Consider the following 20,560-nt stretch of genomic DNA (forward strand, 5'->3'; position numbering starts at 1 on the left):
TTGCACTATCAAGGGGCTGTACACCACCAGGTTAGAAGAATTTAGGTGCTGGAGCCACGGCTTAGTCGCATGGATTGGTTATAGGATGAAGAGTGTATCGGGTGAGGCGTGTAGGGAGTGGATCGAGGGTTGTGTGTGGAGGGCTGTGCATGGCTTGATCCCAGCCAAGGAGCCAACCCCCTAGGGTCTGTGACGGGGCTAGGAGAAGGCTGAGAGTGGCTGGTCATGAACCCTAAGTGGTTCGTAGGGCTTTTGGCTAGGGGTTCTCGGGTGGAGGGTGGAAGGGGTATGGTTGGAGGATGCTCATGTCCAAGAGTTTGGGTGGCTTAGGGTGTGGTTTGGCAAGCCCAAGGGTGAGTCCTCGAGTGGGGCACGGTCCAATAGGGGGTTGGTTCAAGGCGGGTTCAGTCTAGAGGGGGTAAGCTCGAGTTGGCTAGGTACGGACTTAGGGTGTGAAGTGTTCATAAAATTTTGGTTCTGTCCAGCATATTTTTGGGGACTTTTGGGGACCTTAGTGAGTATGGTATGCAAGGTTTAGGGGCCAATAGGATGTGGTTGAGGTCTGGTAAAAGTTTGGGAAAAGTTTGTTTAAGTTTCGGTGCGATTCGGGTTAAAACCGGGACTTCGGTCCAAGTTTTAAAACAAATAGTTTAAGTTATTAAACGGACTCAAGTTTATGTTTAAGAATGCTTATAAATATGTTTTGGAATGTTTTAAGGAGTTTGGTAAGCTTCGGGTCAAAATTTAGAGGTTCGGGTGTAAAACGGTAATTTTGGGTTTATAGGGGCAAAATGGTCATTTTGCACCTGGAGTGAGATTTTGGTCCTGGAAGAGCCCTGAGCACATTTTATCATGTTTTAAAGTGTTTGTCCATCATGTATTTGGTTTTTATGTAATTACGATAAATACGTTTCATGCTTGGTTTGAAAGAAAAATTATGTATATGCATGCTTTTATTTAAGTAGTGAATATGATGACACATTTTTGAAGGATGGGAGTTGGTTGTGACTAACACGGTGACGTGATGACACTAAAGTTGGGGCTCAGTGGACGGGTAATTTTGTCGCTGATGCCTCCGCCACCGGGTACCTCGGTTACACGTAGATGGATCAATCGAATGACATGATAATACGGAAGTCACAGCTGACGAACGGAATTCAAATTAAGAAAATGAACACGTATATATTTTTATGATGATATGTGACAGGATTATTAACATGCTTTGAGAGGTCATGATTATGCATACGATTTTACCGCTGACATAAAATGTGTGTTGATTATGATAGTTTTCACTGCTGCTTGTTACGTATATGTATTTGTTATCATGGTACAGGTGTGTTGAGTCTTTAGACTCACTGGGCGTATATTGTAAGGCTCGAGATTATATCATTTTTATCTAAGATTACTTAATTGACGAATTTTGGAATGATGAATTAAATTACACGATTTTTGTAATTAATTAGGATTGAAATTGAATTACAAAGAGTTATTGAAGGCTGAATTGCAAATAGTGAAGAATTCCAGGGCTAAAGTGCTAATATTAGAATTTTAGTGGGACACATATCTTGCCATGCATTAGAACGTGTAAACCCTCCATCCAATTCAGATTTTGAGCATCAAGAACCGAGACAAACTCCATGGTTAGAATTCTTAAGCTTCCATGTATCTTAAAAATTTGATGGTGCAAGATCCGAGTTAGTTCCGTGTTTCTCTATGCAAGAGCTTCGAAGTGATGTAAGTGTTCTTATTTTCTGGATGGTTCGAAATTTAGGTGTTGGAGAAATCATAATTTGGTTGATTTTATATGTTCTAGAGTTTATGGTGAGCCTATAATAAAAAACGGATCGAAGAACGGACAACGTATGCAATTGTTTTAATTTCCCAGCTTATATTTGAAAATGGGGGTTGTGCAGATTTTGAATTGTGGTTTGGAAATTGTTGATGGGTATGAGTTGTTGGATTTAATCTATGGATGTTTGATTTGCCGGGTACCTCGAGATTGCACCGTTATGCAGTCAATATTTAACTAGATTGAGTCTTGATAAAAAAAAATCTTGCTTTGAGTTGTATGTTGATATTGTGCTTCTCAAAATGTCATTTCTAGATTTGGTATTGAAGGCTCCGAACTCGAGAATTCAATTTCGAAACCGGTAGAAGAAAGATCAAAGTTTCCAAGCTTTTGTACTTTGAAGAGTGAGAGGTTGTTGAATAATCAGTTTGACACAAACAAGAACCATGAAAAGAAAGGTATAAATCGACGTTAATCCGGGATAGATAACTCGAGTAGGATACGACTTGAGTTTCCAAAACCATATACTTAATTGTTATTGTTTTGATATATTCGAACTCCTTAGATTTATGTGCTTATTATAGAAAAGAATGAAATATGAGATAGATATCTTGGAAGAGTCTTTGGCAGAAGTGTCAAGTCCCTGAACGTTTGGTTTATATCGATGAGCTTAGGAGAAAGATCGACTCCTAATGTAAACACTCGATATAGTGTGCCGAAGTTCGAGAATAGGAACGTACCACCACCTCGAATGGAAGAGTAGGTGGGAGACTTGTTAAATTCTTATTCAAATCGAGATCCCTAGATAGGAGTCGAGATGAAATTAAGAATTAAAGAGTTTGATTTAAAGCTTTGTATCGATTTATGTTTTCCTAGAATATGATACATGTTGGACAAATGCTTTATACTTTGTATATGCTTATATGAGGAGCATGTATATGTTGTTTATACTGGGAAATGTATTTCTCACCAGAGTTATCCGGCTATTGTTGTGTTTGTATATGTGCATGACGACAGGTGGAACAGGATCAGGGTCAAGAAAAGGATGAAAGATGGAGATTAGAGTGGTGATCTGGGCTTAGACATAGATCTGGTTGTTCAAAACTTGAAATGTAGTTGATAAACACTTGTTTGTTATGACTTTATTTTGAACAAGGTGTGTATCCTTGAAATCGATCATGTTGTAGATATTTGAACTTGATCCTATAAATTGGAATAAGAGGGAGCACATCTTAATGTAGTATCATGTACACTTTATTATGAGGCGTTCTATTTTAAAAAAAATGGTAGACCTAGTTGATTTAATTGATCCATTTAATTCCAATGATGATTAAAGAAAATGAGATTAGCACCCGGTTCCTCACAACAGGTGGTATCAGAGCTGTATGTTCCTTAGACTGAAATAGAAGCGAGTGAGCGGGGTACATTGAGTTTTCTTTCTTGCTTCTGTGATACTAGCTTGTGATTTATTGTAATGTTGATTTGCATAATTTTATGCTAGTATGAAAGCATGTTTTACTGATTTAGAAAGTACATGTTTACCTGATTATTTGATTTGATTGGAAGCGTGTATTATTGGAGAATTAATGAATCAGAACCGATTCTTGATCAGAGGTATGATGATCAGAGAAGGACTGAGACAGATTTAATATATTTGATTACTAACCATTTTGATAATCAGATATCTCTCCTCGAAGATTACCTGTTGTACACCAACCAGCCGCAGTTCCTCTGCCAGAACAGGGTCGTGCTCCGAATAATCTAATGGATGTTACAGCGACACCCATGGAAACACTGTTAAAGAGATTTCAGTCATTTAAACCGTCGATTTTGAAAGGCACTGAAATTCTATAGACTGTGAGAGCTGGCTTGATGACATTGAAATGTTATTTGATTCACTTCACTATACAGATGAGCGTAGAGTCAGACTGATTGGGCACCAGTTACATGAGGTTGCGAAGAGGTGGTGGCTCACAACCAAGAGAGCTTTGGAGCATTGAGGTACAGTTATTACTTGGAGGATCATTAAAGCCGAATTTTATCAACGATTTTTCCCAGTATCGTACCAATAGGACAAGGGTGCAGAGTTTGCTAACTTGAAACAGGGTCATCTTAACATTGAAGAATATGTGGCCAAATACTCTACTTTACTATGATTTGCTCCACATGTGGCTGATAATGATGAGGCAAAGGCTGATCAATTCATCAATGGATTGAATCCTGATATTTTTACACTGGTAAATACAGCGCGACTGAATAATTTTGCTGATGCTTTGAACAGAGCAAAGAGAGCTGAAGCGGGCTTGATCAAGCAGCGAGGAGCTTCGTATGTCGCTCAGACACAGAAACAACAACAACCCTCAACCCAATTCCACCAACCACCTCCCAGATTTGATAGTGGTGGTAGCAGCAGTGGGAAGAACGATATCTTGAAATCTCGAGGAAAATAGTTTAACAAATCTGGAAGCAATTCATCTAGTTCTAGTGGCTCACGACAGACTGATTCTGGTCAGAGTTCCAATTATACAGGGGTTTATTGTAGAACATGTGGAGGAATACATCCAACAGAGCAATGCCAAGGAGTGTTTGGTAGTTGCAACATCTGTCAACAGCTGGGACATTTTGCCAAAGTCTGTCCACAGCGAGGTTCTCGACGATCTCAGGGTGCAGAATCATCTGGATCAGTGGCTCAGGCTGATAGACAATCATCTTCTGTTCACTCTTTCCAACCACCACCTGCACAGTCACAACTAAGGCCAGGAGGAAGCCAGACTGTTAGCCAACCTCCAAGACAACAGGCCAGAGTGTTTGCCTTGACCGAGGAACAGGCCCAGGAAGCACCTGATGATGTGATTGCAGGTAACTGTTCTCTTCGTGGTTATCCTGCTTATATGTTGATAGATACTGGTGCATCCCATACTTTTATTTCTGAGCGATTTGCATTGGTGCATGCTTTGTCTGTTGAGTCTTTATCTGCTGTATTATCTGTCTCTTCACCTTTGGGGAGAGGTCTGATATCAGTGAATTCTGTTAGGCATTGTATGCTACAGTATGAAGGTAATGAGATAGAGCTGATAGATTGTACTGTACTCGGTTTGTCTGATTTTGACTGCATTATCGGTATTGATATGCTAACCAAGTACAGAGCTAATGTAGATTGTTTTCAGAAAATTGTAAGATTCAGACCAGAGATGGCTGATGAATGGAAATTTTACGGTAAGGGTTCCAGAGCTCGGATTTCCTTGGTATCGGTTTTGTCTATGACTCGATTATTGCAACAAGGAGCAGAGAAATCCTCATGTATACAGTAGATGTACTGAAATCGAGCCCTTCATTTATAGATTTTCCAGTGGTTTGTGAGTTTGCTAACGTCTTCCCAGATGAGATTCCGGGTTTGCCTCCTGTAGAGGCCCGTATTTTGTATTTGTAAATTTGCGGAATTATTTAAATTTTTTCTCTTTAAATAAATAACATGCCTCATTCATAAAATAAACTAATAAAAAGATTTAATGTTAAAGTAACAGCGGAAGAAATTATTGTTTTCAAAACAACAACTTAAAATAATTCAACATGATAAAAATGAGTTTTGTGCATAAAAAGATAAATAAACTGAAGCATGAGGTCCTCGGGTTCGTACTACTACTGACCCAAGCTAGCTCACTGGTCCCCGCCCTCGGTCCCGACCTCATCCGTACCTACAACAGTCGAGTCTAGTGAGTCTAAAGACTCAGCATGCATATATCGTTAATAACAAGTAAATATATCATAAAATTTCGCGTAACATAAAAATATCGTATTGTAAACCGTAAGGTGAAACTCGTGCCATGGATAATTATAAATACGTGCATATCTGAACATCATATGTAAAAGCTTTGCTCGATAGAGCTCTGTCCTAACATATCATATCGTAATTTTTGGTAGAGATAATGTTTCTACGCAAGTGGCCCATAACATAACATACACGTCTGATCAGACTAAACCACAGTATACTGGGCGCTAGAGATCATCACAGCCCTTTGATTGGATATCTGTACCCATGCATAATCGTAAACCGGTCGTAAGTCACCGGGTGAAGCAATCCCATAAGCGTAAGGTGGCCACAAGACATATCGCATATATCTAAAAAATAAACATTTTATATTTTATGCACGTAATATAATTATAACCCTGTTTTATCGAATGATTTGGATCGTTTCCAGGCTCGCTGCGACCTAATTCTAACATGAGAAACATGCAAATAAACTTAACTTGACCAACACTTCATAATCGAACTAAAAACTAGACAATTACGCCCAACAAACTTAGTATTCAACCATGGCTTCGTACCAACCCGAACCAACATTGAACCATCGTTTAGCCATGATTAAAATACTCCTAAAATAATGTAAAACATAACCATATGGCTGTAATACACGAAAATAGTGAATGGAGGCCAAAATTGAATTCTCGTTCGACCTCTAAACTTAACCAAATCACGAACGGCCAAAAACATGACATTCCTAACTCATTGCGGTACTGTCTAGTCCAAGTCCATATGCTAAAATCCAACCAAGAACCCAAATACCACCTCTTAACCGAAGCCATGCTGCTGTCAAATGTACGATGGCAGCAGCTACGCTTGTTGTGTTCGTTTAAGAGACTAATGATCATTGGGGCTTGAACCACCGACCAGAGCCTCTTCCCAACATCCTAAGGTGTGGCTTGAATTATGGCGCCCCAAACCTCGCCACATAAACATACAACATGTGACGTTATATGCATAAAAATTTTCTTTACGACGACGTAATAATATAATGCATATACGACGAAATAGTGCAATCACCACACCATCTACATCAGTGCAGCAGAAATAGTATAATAAATACATACATACAACTCAAATAAGACAAGAAACTATACTGTCTCTATCTACTATCAACTACAGGACTGTTTGACTAAACACACCTAGTCCTTCACCTCAATCATGTCTCACAGCATAGTCCTGTAACCTGTCCAACAGAAACAACCCCCAAAAGGTGAGGATATACAACAATTATCATCGTAATACATAACAGTTATATTAACAACAACATAAGATATAACTGAAATGATAACAGAAATACCCCATTTGCCGTTTCTGGACAATCAGCTAACAACCTCAACAACATCACACTGCAACAATAACATCGACGATACGTCGCACCCCAACTCCGACGACAGCAATATCGTCGAACGAACAACAACATCGACGATACGTCGACCCCAACACCGACGACAGCAATATCGTCGAACGAATAACATCAACGATACGTCGCACCCCAACTCCGGCGACAGCAATATCGTTGAACGAACAACATCAACGAGACGTCTCCCAACAACGATAGTCAACAATATCAACAATTATAAACAACAACAAATATAATATCAAATCACCCAATTCCGGTGATTTATCATCGTTCAACGCAATAGTATTCATCAATACTAAACAATAACAACATATGCTCGTACGTCAACACGTACCTGATAATCGAGTATATATATATACAATCTAGCTATTTCTTTGATCCTGAGGCGTGTGATGTATCTAAATAATTCAACAATAATTATCAGATCATTGTGACCGTATCAACATAAACATAACAACCTCAATATATAACATCAAATAGTCCAACAACAATTAATTCAACAAAATATAAAACTCGATTATAAATTATTATCGCTCAACAATTTAATATTCTGTGTATTTAATTCACAATACTACCATCAAATACACCCTAATTAATTAACTTCGAATAATAGGATATTTTACAACATCCGTCAAATTACGAAAACTTTATATCAACGTGTAGCCTATACTTCGTAGACTCCGAATATATAATCAGAATTAATAACAACTGAGAAACAACTCTCTCATCAGTCCCACGATTAAAAATCCCTAATTAAAACAAATTAAGAATAATTCAAAATAACACCACTATAATCTTCTCTACTTCGTTAAAATCATACACTATTCAACAATCTTCAATTTCAGTATGATTTAACAATTTATCAGATTTATTCCAGAAATCGACGAATTTCAAACATCACCAAAACTATAAAATTATACCTCAAATCGAAGACCTCGTGTCAACGATCCCAGAACTGAAGTCGGTTCTTTGATTGGATAAACCGATAAGTCGCACGATCAAAAAAAAAATCAAAAATCTTATTTTCTTTTCTTCGTACCTATCTGCTCTCTGTAGGAAGAATCATTCTTCCTTTCACCTAAGTTTATATTCTTTTTGTTTTTATATTATATTATATTAATAAAATAAAATAATATAATATAATATATAATATTTAACATTTTAACACCGGTATATCTATTTGGATCAGTCAAACGATCAAATTTTTCAAAACTCAAAACATGAAACTTATATATCTTTGAGTTTTCTACGTCATATCCAAATCTCAAATCATTTGGACTTCATATGACCAAAATATATCATATTTTATTCTTTAAAAAAATCATTCATTATTTAGTAATATCATATTACTAAACCAACAACTTGTGATATTTACTTCAGGCATTACATGAACCATGGCTAAGGGCCCTAGGCGTCCCAGCAACCACCTAAGATCGACAAATGTCCAAACCGAGAACTCGAAAATCTGTACTATGATGTATCGATTCGCTTGCTTTCTTACATCGTTCCAGTGGCCATATGATCGACCATGGCTCGATCTAGACATCATGATGTATTTGTGTGAACCATGGCTAAGGGCTAAAATCCAACCAAGATCCACCCAAACACCCCAAATTCGAAACTCACTCACAAAAAATATGAAAAGAGAAACCGAAGGGCACTTGCATGTTCTGTTTTAAAAAAACTGTGGCCATGACTCAAGCTTTGAAAGGCCATCTTGTTCACGTCCTAGACATGCTAAGGAAGGGTTATAACCATGGTTACAGGCCTTATACCAACCATGATCCGAACCTTCAACTTAGACAACCCAAAACAAAAACAGTGGCTCAACTTGCAACTAAGGGGAAAGTTGTTGTCAATCCTTCATCCAGCGTGTAGGGGTTTGAAATAATGGACCAACATGATCCTAACACACCCTAGTACGTGCCTAGATGCAGCCTTGAGCGCATGGAACCGAGCCAATCCCTGAAATCACAAAAACAAGCCAAAACCGTGAAGCATGAAGGAAGGCCGAAAAATACTGCACAGAATTTTCGAAAGTTGCTGTCATGTTTTCGAAATTTTGCTTCATGATTTATGAACACAATATGGTTTAAAAATATGTATAAGACTTGATTGAAGAGAAAAGAATAACATATACATGCCTGAATTTCGTTTAAGAAAGAAAACAAATGATACGACGAACGCGGCGCGACGGAGACGGAGTTTTCTTTTCTTACTTTTCTCTCTTGCTTTCTTGTTGATGGTTCACGTTTTTGCTACTGGTTTAGCTCTGAAAATTCGAAGAGATGGTGGGGGAGGAAGGCTAGGTAATGAGGGTGAAAGTTACCAATTAAATGGGGAGGTTGAATGGCAATTAAAAAATCTTTCTATCCTAGTTGCTTGTGAGATATGGAATGAGGTGTGATATTATTGGATTGAGGGAGGTTTAGGGGGAAGGTGATGGCCGATTTTCTTATCAAAAATGGAGGTAGGGATATTGCTTAATTATTAATTAGTGGGAATTTAAAATGAAGGAATTATTCTACCATGAAGGGTTAAGGAAAGATTCAAAAATAGAGAGTTGCCAATCATGATTAAATATTCAAGGGGGGTGGCCGAAATCTTGCTAAAAAAATAGGGTAAAAATATTGCTTAATTCTGAATTTTAACTCTTTAAAGTTTTAAACACTTATTATGTATTTTCGTGAATTAATAACTTAATTTAGGATAGTAATTTTTCTTGCATGTATGGCTAAATCTTAAAATAAATTACTAACATATTAAGTTACAATTTCTTAAATAAAATAAGCCTAGATTAATTTATTCCAATTGGTTACACATTTTAATTTAGGCTTTTAAATAAATTATTGGACATAAAAGAACTTATTTACTACTTAACTCTGATTAATTAAATAAATCCATAAAAATATTTTTACCTTAAAATAAATTATTCTTTGACTTAAATTAAATTTATGAATATTTTCTTACTATTAAATTTTTTATCTCAATACTCCAACTCCAGTCCGGCCTCGCTTATTTAACTGGAAAGGTAAAACTAAACCTCTGCGATTTAAAATAAATGATCGTGACTTAACAAGTTTTAAAATGAATTAAACACTCCATAAATATATAAAAAAATATTTTTAATTTAAATAATAACAATTATGCATAGCTTATACGTAACCTGATTTATCGGGTTCTACACCTCCAGTCCGAGAAATAGACTTCAGCATTGAACTGATACTAGGTACAGTACCTATTTGTAAAGCTCCATACAGAATGGCACCAGTTGAATTGAAAGATCAGCTAGAGAATTTACTGGCCAAAGGTTACATCAGACCAAGTGTTTCTCCTTGGGCCTCTCCCGTACTGTTTTAACAAGGCTACAATAAAGAATAAATACCCTTTGCCTCGTGTTGATTACCTATTTGATCAGTTGCAGGGTTCTTCTGTTTATTCCAAGATTGATTTGAGATCTGGATACCATCAATTGAGAGTTAGAGATTCTGATATATCGAAAACAGCTTTCAGAACCAGGTATGGCCACTACGAGTTTATAGTCATGCCATTTGGTCTAACGAATGCTCCATCTGTGTTTACGGGGTTAATGAACCGTATATTTCAAAAATATCTTGATTACTTCGTGATTATCTTTATTGACGATATTCTGATTTATTCGAAGAATCTGATTCATCATGCTGAGCATCTGAGAATTGTATTGAAAATGCTAAGAGCTGAGAAACTATATGCAAAGCTATCGAAATGTGAATTTTGGCTGAAACAAGTTGTATTTCTGGGGCACAATATATCTGGAGATGGTATTTCTGTTGATCCTAGAAAAGTTGAGGCTGTGATTAATTGGCCTAGACCGACATCAGTGCCAGAGATACGCAGTTTCATAGGTGTAGCTGGCTATTATCGTCGATTCATCAAGGATTTCTCCAGTATTGCTAAGCCGCTTACTCAGCTGACCCAGAAGAATGCCCCTTTGGTTTGGTCAGAGGCGTGTGAATCCAGTTTCCTGGAGTTGAAAAAGAGATTAACCAGTGCTCTGGTATTGACTATCCCGTCAGGTACTGGTGATTTTGTCATTTATTGTAATGCTTCTCACAGGGGATTAGGTTGTGTTTTGATGCAGCAAGGACATATTATTGCTTATGCCTCGAGACAATTAAAACCACATGAGATTCGCTACCCAATTCATGATCTTGAATTGGCTGCCATCGTGTTTGCATTGAAGATATGGCGACACAATCTATATGGTGAGAAATTTGAAATTTATTCTGGTCACAAGAGTTTGAAATATCTATTTCCACAGTCAGAACTGAATATGAGGCAACGTAGATGGCTTGATTTGTTGAAAGACTTTGATTGTGAAATCAAATACTACCCAGGGAAATCAAATGCAGCAGCTGATGCACTGAGTCGAAAAGTATGTTTTTTTTCCCTATCGACGATTGGTGTATCGAATTTGATTGAAGATTGATGTCTTTCTGGATTAGTATTTGAGACAAATTGTAAACCTCTGAGACTTTGTAGATTCAAGTTGAATCAGAGATGATTTTAAGAATCAAAGAAACACAGAAAGTAGATCAGAATATTCAGAATTCGATTGCGATGGTCAGATCAGGGCATCAATCAGAAAATCAGGTTTGTGATAATGTGTTATATGTGAATAATCGTCTTGTTGTTCCAGATGTTTCAGACTTGAGACAACAGATTTTGACAGAAGCACATGGTAGTCATTTTAGTATTCATCCTGGTTGCAGAAAGTTGTACAATGATCTACAGAATCAGTTTTGGTGGAAACAAATGAAATCAGATATCGCAAATTTTGTGTCCAAATGCTTGAATTGCCAACAGGTGAAAGCAGAAAGGAAGAAACCAGGAGGTCTACTACATAGCTTATCTATTCTAGAAAGAAAATGGGATCACATTTCCATGGAATTTGTTACGAAGCTACCATGGTCCTCCCGAGTTTGTGATGTGATTTGGGTCGTTATTGACAGATTGACCAAATCAGCGTGTTTCATTCCATACCGAATGACGTACAGACAGGACCAGATGGCAGAGATTTATGTGATAAAAGTGGTCATATTGCATGGCGTGCCAAAGTCCATTGTATCAGATCGTGACCCTCGATTTACTTCACTCTTTTGGCAAAGTTTGCAACAAGCTCTAGGTACAAAATTACACCTGAGTACAACATATCATCCTCAGACAGACGGACAATCAGAAAGGACTATCTAGACATTGGAGGATATGCTTTGAGCTGTAGTGCTAGACTTTGGCACTTGTTGGCAAGATTCCTTACCACTTAGTGAATTCTCATACAACAACAGCTATCAGATGAGTATAGAGATGGCACCGTTTGAAGCTTTGTACGGAAATAAGTTCAGATCTAATCTTTACTGGGATGATATCTCAGAGGTACCTGAACTTGGGCCTGACATGATTCGAAATATGACTGAGAAATTAAAGCTGATTCAGCAGAGAATTAAGACAGCTCAGGATAGACAGGCCAAATATGCAAACGTTCGACGTCGACCTTTGTCTTTTGATCAAGGAGACGGGGTATTTTTAAAATTTTCTCCTTTCAGAGGCGTTGTCAAATTTGGCAAGCGAGGGAAGTTGTCTCCATGTTATATCGGTCCGTATGATATTCGGGAGAAGATAGGTAATCTCGAATATCGACTCGTTCTTCCTCCGGCTCTATCTGGAATACATGACGTCTTTCATGTTCTATGCTACGGAAATATCTTCCTGATGCTTCTCATGTTCTTCAACCTGATGAGGCTGAACTCGATGAAACTCTGAGCTATTTTGAGAAGCCACTTCAGATTCTCGATCGTAAAGAAAAGCGGCTCAGAAGGAAGACTATTCCGCTTGTAAAAGTTCATTGGAGTCGTCATGGCATTGAAGAATCTACCTTGGAGACTGAATTAGACATGAGACAGAAATTTCCAGAGTTGTTTCACTGATGTGAGTTTCTTATTCAGCTTCTGTTATATCTTCTTATCTTGTGTGATATGATTGTCTGTGATTTCAAGGACGAAATAATGTCTCAGAGGGGGAGAATTGTAAGGCCCGAGATTATATCATTTTAATCCGAGATTATTTAATTGACGAATTTGGGAATGATGAATTAAATTCCACGGTTTTCGTAATTAATTAGGATTGAAATTGAATTAAAAAGAGTTATTGAAGGCTGAATTCAAATAGTGAAGAATTCAGAGGCTAAAGTGCTAATATTGGAATTTGAGTGGGACACATGTCTTGCCATGCATTTGAATGTGTAAACCCTCCATCCAATTCAGATTTTGAGCATCAAGAACAGATAAAAACTCCATGGGTAGAATTCTTAAGCTTCCATGTATCTTAAAAATTTGGTAATGCAAGATCCGGCCGTCCGATTTTCAATCCGAGCTTAGTTCCGTGTTTCTCTCTTCAAGAGCTTCGAAGTGATGTAAGTGTTCTTATTTTCTGCATGGTCCGAAATTTAGGTGTTGGAGAAATCATAGTTTGATTCATGTTATATGTTCTTGAGTTTATGGTGAGCCTATAATCGAAAACGGATCGAAGAACGGACAAAGTATGCAATTGTTTTAATTTCCCAGCTTATGTTCGAAAAAGGGGGTTGTGCAGATTTTGAATTGTGGTTTGGAAATTGTTGATGGGTATGAGTTGTTGGATTTAATCTATGGATGTTTGATTTTCCAGGTATCTCGAGATTACGTCGTTATGCCGTCAAAATTTAACTAGATTGAGTCTTGATCAAACCAAATCTTTCTTTGAGTTGTATGTTGATATTGTGCTTCTCAAAATGTCATTTCCAGATTTGGTATTGAAGACTTCAAACTCGAGAATTCAACTTCGAAACCGGTAGAAGAAAGATCAAAGTTTCCAAGCTTTTGTACCTTGAAGAGTGAGAGGTTGTTGAGCAGGACTTAGATCAGTTTGACACAACCAAGAACCACGAAACGAAAGGTATAAATCGACGTTAATCCGGGATAGATAACTCGAGTAAGATATGACTTGAGTTCCCAAAACCATATACTTAATTGTTATTGTTGTGATATATTCGAACTCCGTAGATTTATGTGCTTATTATAGAAAAGAATGAAATATGAGATAGATATCTTGGAAGAGTCTTTGGCGGAAGAGCCATGTCCCTGGACGTTTGGTTTATATCGATGAGCTTAGAAGAAAGATCGACTCCTAATGTAGACTCTCGATATAGTGTGCCGAAGTCCGAGAATAAGAACGTACAACTACCTCGAATGGGAGAGTATGTGGGAGATTTGTTACGTTTTTATTCAAATCGGGATCCCTTGATAGGAGTCGAGATGAAATTAAGAATTAAAGAGTTTGATTTAAAGCTTTGTATCGATTTATGTTTTCCTAGAATATGATACATGTTTTTGGGCAAATGCTTTATTCTTTTGTTTACGCTTATATGAGGCGCATGTATATGTTGTTTATACTGGGAAATATATTTCTCACCGGAGTTATCCGGCTGTTGTTGTGTTTTTATGTGTGCATGAAAACAGGTGGGACAGGATCAGGGTCGAGAAGATGATGAAAGATTGAGATTAGAGTGGTGATCTGAGCTTAGACATAGATCTGGTTGTTCAACACTTGAAATGTAGTTGATAAACACTTGTTTGTTATGACTTTATTTTGAACAAGGTGTGTATCCATGAAATCGATCATGTTGTAGATATTTGAACTTGATCCTGTAAATTAAAATAAGTGGGAGCACATCTTAATGTAGTATCATGTACACTTTATTATGAGGTGTTCTATTTTTTTTTAAAAAAAATGTCGACCTAGTTGATTTAATTGATCCATTTAATCCCAATGATGATTTAAGAAAATGAGATTAGCACCCTGGTCCTCACATGTATAATGCAGATGATCATGATTTTGAGAGGACTGGAGGGTCCGAACTCTGAGTAATCAGGCCTGGATGTACGCACGACCCGAGGACCACACTTTTCCGCACATCATGATTTTAGGAGAGATGAAAGGACATTGATATTTTACACCCTGGTTTCGATTTACTGATGATCACTAGTATTTTTAATTGTTCATGCTTCATTTGAGATCGATCATTTTAAATTGTAGTATGTCTTTTAATTGTCAAACGTTTACGATTATTTTTAAATGACATTTTGATTTAGCAGGGTTGCATGCATGCAAATTATTTAAGTGTTTATTTTCAGAATGTGAGTTTTACAAAAAAAATATAGTAGCATTTTAATCAGTAGATTTTCAGTAAAAGTTTAAGTTTCGGGTCGATTCGGGTTAAAACCGGGACTCCGGTCCAAGTTCTAAAACGAATCAGTTAATTTTGAAAAGGGATGGAGTTTACATCTAAGAAATAATTTTAAATATGTTTTGAGGTGTTTTAAGGATTTCGGTAAGATTCAGGTCGAAATTTAGAGGTCAAGGGGTAAAACAGTCATTTTGGGTTTCTAGGGGCAAAATGGTTATTTTGCACCCGAGGTGAGTTTTAGTCCTGGCAGCTGAGCATAAATTTATCATGTTTTTAAATTTTTACGCAGCATTTATATGATTTTTAAATAATTATGAAAAATATGGTCCATGCTTGATTTTAAGTAAAAACTACGTATATACATGATTTTATTAAGTGAAAAATATGATGACACATTTTTTGAATGATGGGAGTTGGTTGTTACTAATACGATGACACGATGGCACAATGACATGTAAGACTGGGGCTTATTGGACGGGTAATGCTGTCGCTGATGTCCATACCGCCGGGTACCTCAGTTACACGTAGATGAACATATCGACTGAAATGATAATACGAAAGTCACAACTGACGAAGGGAATTCAAATTAAGAAAATGAACACATATATGTTGATATGATGATATGTGCTATGATTATTATTATGTTTGACAGGTTACGATTATACATACGTTCTTCCATGATCCTGAAATGTATGTTGAATACGGTATTTTTCACTGCTGCATGATATATATAAGTATTTGATATCACGGTAGAGGTGTGTTGAGTCTTTAGACTCACTAGTTTTGAATGATGCAGATGATCATGTCGATGAGGAGACAGGAGTTGTCGAAGTCTGAGTAGGCAAAGCTGGATGTTCGCACACGACCCGAGGACCACATTTTTCCGCACATCACGTTTTTATGAGTTTGAGAGGACATGAACATTTTGATACATTGATTTTGTGTTGGTGATGATTATCAGGATGTTTACATGAGTTATTTTTACGTACACATATTATGGCTGTGTCGGCAATTTTAAACTTCAATATTTTAATTGTCAGATATTTTTTAAAACCGCAGTATTTTATCTGTTATTTGAATTACGATTATTTTAAGAGGTGTATTTTTAGCAGTATTGCATGCATGCATGATAAAAAAAAATTCTAGTAGTATTTTAAATTAGTAGATGTCACACAAACCCCCCTAGACCACCCTGGACTGGCCCTGAGCAGCCTAACCTAACCACAGTCGTTTGCTGCACACAAGCCGCGTACAATCACGTGCATGGAACTCCTAGGGCTCGCGGCTGCTACTCCACCCAGCCAACATATCCCAGCCACCTAGGAGCCCATCTAGGACATTAGCCATCCCCTTCCGAGCAGCCTCGAGTCACCCACACGCCCTTGCATCCAGGCCAAGCCGCGCGCCTCTTCACCCTCAAGCTTGCGGTTTGTTTCCTATCTGCACGCAGCAGTGTACAGCCTCCCTAAGACTCTTCCTATCCCTTCAACACAGATCACGCCATGCCATGCAAAAGCCCTGGCCGAGCCCAGGTACGCTGCCTCTCCTAGCCGAGCCATCATATCCCCAAACTCCATGGATAAACCTAGAAAACCCTAGGTTCATCTTCCCCTTAGCCTTGCTTGTTTCCAGCCTATGTTCTTCCATTAAACGAATCTTTTCACATCCCATAAACATCTCTTATTGGCATCATATCCCTTAGAATGTCTAACACAATTCATATATGCAAAGAAAAGTCACATCTTCGAAAAATATTCGTCTAACGTTAAATAATTTGAACTTAAACGTTTTTATGCTAAAAAAATAAACCATGCATTATATGATTTGAATGGTGCAAAAGAAAAGTTTAGAAACGTGCCTTTGCGTATAGAACTATTGAATATTCAATCGTCGGCGTGGGTTGCGAAGAAGAACGAACGGACTACGAAAATCCTTGAATTTTTGCTCTCAAATTTTCGAAATTTAGTGTGTTGCTAATGATTTTCGACTACTAGGAGTCTTCAAAAGCCCTAGTTTTGATTTTATAATTTTCGAAATTAGTGTTTAAAAAGTTAGGGTTTTAGGCTTTAAGTTTAGGAATAATTAGTCACATTAATCTTGGGTAAATTAAGCATATTAAGACCTATTTAATTGTAAAATAAAAGTTTACAAAAATTCTTTTTTTAAAAATAATATTTTTTGGGCTTTAAAAAGTCTTTTGTTCGACTAAAATCGAATTCTCGGATAAATTAGGGATCAACTAGTAAAATAATTTGGACCCGAGCATTTTTAGAAAATTTTAATCATATTTGATCATACAAAAAATATTTTCATCTTGGTCGTCCCCGATCTCCTTTTCCTAACCTATTATCGAATATCCGGTTAAAATCTTTAATTATCATGAAATCATGCAATTAAACCTTCATTCACATAATATGCATCATATAAGCATTTAAAATCAATTGAATAAAGTAATTAAAGAATTTAAATAATTTGCATGCGTATGGTTTACATGGACTGCTTTTTGGACTTTACAAATTCTCTCCCTTAAATAAAATTTCTTCTACGAAATTAAGGTTTACCGAATAATTCCTTGAAACACACCAACATGGCTTAAAACATTCTGGTACGTCGAGACTACTAAAAATATCATAAACATGCAGATATATTAAAGCTTCTAAAAATAGTATATATCAAAAACATTAAAACTTCTAAAAACAACATTTAACATGATATGAAATTGTTTCAGGAAGTTGAAAAATGCTCCGAGTTTCCTGAAACCGACCGTACACGATTCAACTCTATACTTATCCGCACGACCCCGAACTTTGGTTTAATGATAAAGACTCGATTCCCTAATTTTAGAAATATCAAAAATGTCTAGAAGCTTGCTGGAAATTTTATCTTAGAACCTATGTTTCAAAAATGACTCGATTCGCTTACCGAACGACTCTTTTACCCTCGTTTTCACTTTTCCGGCAAACAAATGACCAAATTACCCTTCCATCTCAAACCAGCCTGAGACCAGACCCTTGTTAACATCCCAAGACCCAGTTTAAGCTACTGGAAGTCCCCAAACCCAAGCCGAAACTGAAACAAGAAGAAGAGTTTAAACTTAGGCCCAATTCGACTCTATTTTGACACAATTTACAACCCCGAATGGACCACGGCTCAAAACGACCCCGAACCAGGCCCTAAACCTCTTCCTTAGGCCCTAACTAAGACCATGATCATACCCTTTCAGACTCACAATAGACGCCCTAAGGCCTAGACTCCACGCACCAGCAGTGCACCGCACGCGCCCATTGCGCACAACATGGTCTCGAACGCTCCAGCGGCCCCCTAGACCTTAGAATCGAAAGCACGCCAAAACAGCCCAACAAATGTAGATTTTGGAGTTACTGCCCCAGTGCTATACCAGCCCGACCAAACCCTGACCGAAACCTTCTTAGACCTTCCTAGGACCCTAAACCTCCCCTCCAGTCCTTGGTAAGGACCCCATGCAGCCCCCTTAGCCGTCCCAAAGCCACCCGCCTCTTTCCTCTCGGCCTGCACGCATATTTTGTGCAGGGTTGTGCAGCATATGCGGCTTCTCCTTCAAAACCTACTCTTAAACGTTTAGATCGATGCTGGAATCCCTTGGTTTGCATTTCTCCTTCAACAATTCTAAAAAACGTCAATAATTTCTTTATGAAAACATGAGATACGCATGTATAAAACTTAAAACCATCAATGTCTTGAATTTTCATGCATAAATCGATCACATACAATAATATAGAATGAATGGTGCATTAAAAAAGGTTTGAAAACATGCTTGATCGTTTGTGCTTACGAATAATGAACACGACGCGACAAGAGATGAACAGGATTCGCAAAATCTTTCATCTCTTGGCTAAGGTGTTCGGCCACCCTAGGGTTTTGGAGTGAGTATGATTTGTATGTGCTGAAAGTGTAGGAGGCGTGTGATGATGGTGAGGTATGCTAGGGTTTTTAAACAACTTATTTCAAAAAAATTACACAGATTATTTCGAAGATTTAAACACCATTTTGTTTTCGTAATTCAAGATTCAATGTTGAAAATAACTAAGATTTGCTGATTTTGCGAACAAGACAATGCTGTTTTTTTTTTAATAAAGCTTATTTCGCAAAACCAGACAGATTCTTTGAAGAATTACACAAGACACTGAAGAATTACACAACCAATATTTGAGGGATTAAATTGAAATTTATCAATAAAAAAAATACTCAACTCACAAGTTCATGGATGAATTTTCCAGCTGACTCTTCCGACATAGAGGGGAGAAAGTGGTCGGTGGTCGATGAAGTAGAGGAAGAAGATGGAGAAATGGTCGCCCAGAAGAGGCATAGGAAGAAGAAAAAAAGGAAAGAAAAGCAGTGTTCCTCTATTATTATTATTATTATTTATTAATTTAATGTATAAAACTTGAATTAAGAAGTTCAAAATGGGCTAGTTAAAAAAATAGGAGTGAGACATAAATTATTTAAAAAACAAGGACTCTGACTTTTTTTTAAGAAACAAAAAGTTGACTTTTGATTATTATATTAACTGTAATTAAATTTTTTAACTTAATTAATTCTTCTCTTCTCTTTCTTATCGGTCGACACACATCTTCCTCCAATTAAAAAATATCTGAACTCAGATACAAAAACAATCATTGGGTCGACCAAAATTTGGTCGATGTTGGTTAGACCAAAATTTTGGTCGACCAAAGCTTTTCAATTTGGGTCACCAAGCCCAAATTTGGCCTACCCAAAGACCAAAGCAATTTGGGTAGACCCAAATGTCTACCCAAATTGTTTGGTGTTTGGGTCGACCAAATGCCAAGACCAAAATTTTGGTCGACCCAACCTTTGGGTCGATCCAAAAGTAAAGCAACAAGGGTCGACTCAAAAACAACAATGTCTACTTTGTGTCGAGCTACCTAAATATGTGATTCATATGTTAAAACATGTAATATTATATAACATACTTGTGAAATTGTGATTCTTATGTTAAATAGTTGTTTGTGAAATTGTGATTCATACATGTAACATAGTTGTGAAATTGTGATTCATATGTTAAAACATGTAACATAGTTATGAAATTGTGATTCATATATTAAAACATGTAACATAATTGTGATTCATATGTTAAAACATATAACATAATTGTGAAAGTATGATTCATAGGTTAAAACATATAACATAATTGTGAAATTTGTAAAATTATGTTAAAACATATAACATAATTATGAAATTATGATTCATATGTTAAAACAAATAACATAATTGTGAAATTATGTCTCATATGTCAAAACACATGTCACATAGTTGTGAAATTATTATTCATATGTTAAAACATATAAC

At 37.0% G+C, this 20,560-nt stretch overlaps 1 long non-coding RNA gene across 1 annotated transcript; it reads left to right on the plus strand.

The window, feature by feature from the left end:
• The first annotated feature begins 13,292 nt into the window (after nucleotides 1–13,292).
• LOC140837855 (uncharacterized) lies at nucleotides 13,293–14,689 on the plus strand. The gene is made up of 3 exons (XR_012119486.1): nucleotides 13,293–13,402; nucleotides 13,773–13,923; nucleotides 14,487–14,689. It is a non-coding gene; the product is annotated as an uncharacterized lncRNA (long non-coding RNA).
• Nucleotides 14,690–20,560: the final 5,871 nt, after the last annotated feature.

The sequence above is a fragment of the Primulina eburnea genome, chromosome 8 (genome assembly GCF_022965805.1).
Source record: "Primulina eburnea isolate SZY01 chromosome 8, ASM2296580v1, whole genome shotgun sequence".
In the NCBI taxonomy this organism is placed as follows: domain Eukaryota; kingdom Viridiplantae; phylum Streptophyta; class Magnoliopsida; order Lamiales; family Gesneriaceae; genus Primulina; species Primulina eburnea.